The sequence below is a fragment of the Betta splendens genome, chromosome 14, assembly GCF_900634795.4.
Source record: "Betta splendens chromosome 14, fBetSpl5.4, whole genome shotgun sequence".
NCBI classification, from domain to species: Eukaryota; Metazoa; Chordata; class Actinopteri; order Anabantiformes; family Osphronemidae; genus Betta; species Betta splendens.
In genome coordinates this window covers 6,464,256-6,464,563 of record NC_040894.2, presented here as the reverse complement: position 1 = coordinate 6,464,563, position 308 = coordinate 6,464,256, and positions in this window count along the sequence as shown.

The following is a 308-nucleotide window of genomic DNA, read 5'->3' as shown; positions in this document are numbered from 1 at the left end:
ACACGGCGGACTAAGATTAACCTTAGCACATTAGATTTGTAAATATGAGGATCTACCTTCATCAAACACTGTTTTGGATTTCATACGGAAAACAAATAAATTCATGAATTATATTGTGTACAGTGTTGTAGACTGCAAGCAACAATAACAACAATACAATAAAAAACTGTCAAAACATAAAATAACCACAAAATTAAAATAATTAAACAAGCATTTTTTTCCTGATGAAACAGTTTTGAGTTAAAGCCTGTATCTTTAGCCAACTATACAGGCTAATTATATCACAAATACAGAATATTCCCAGTCTC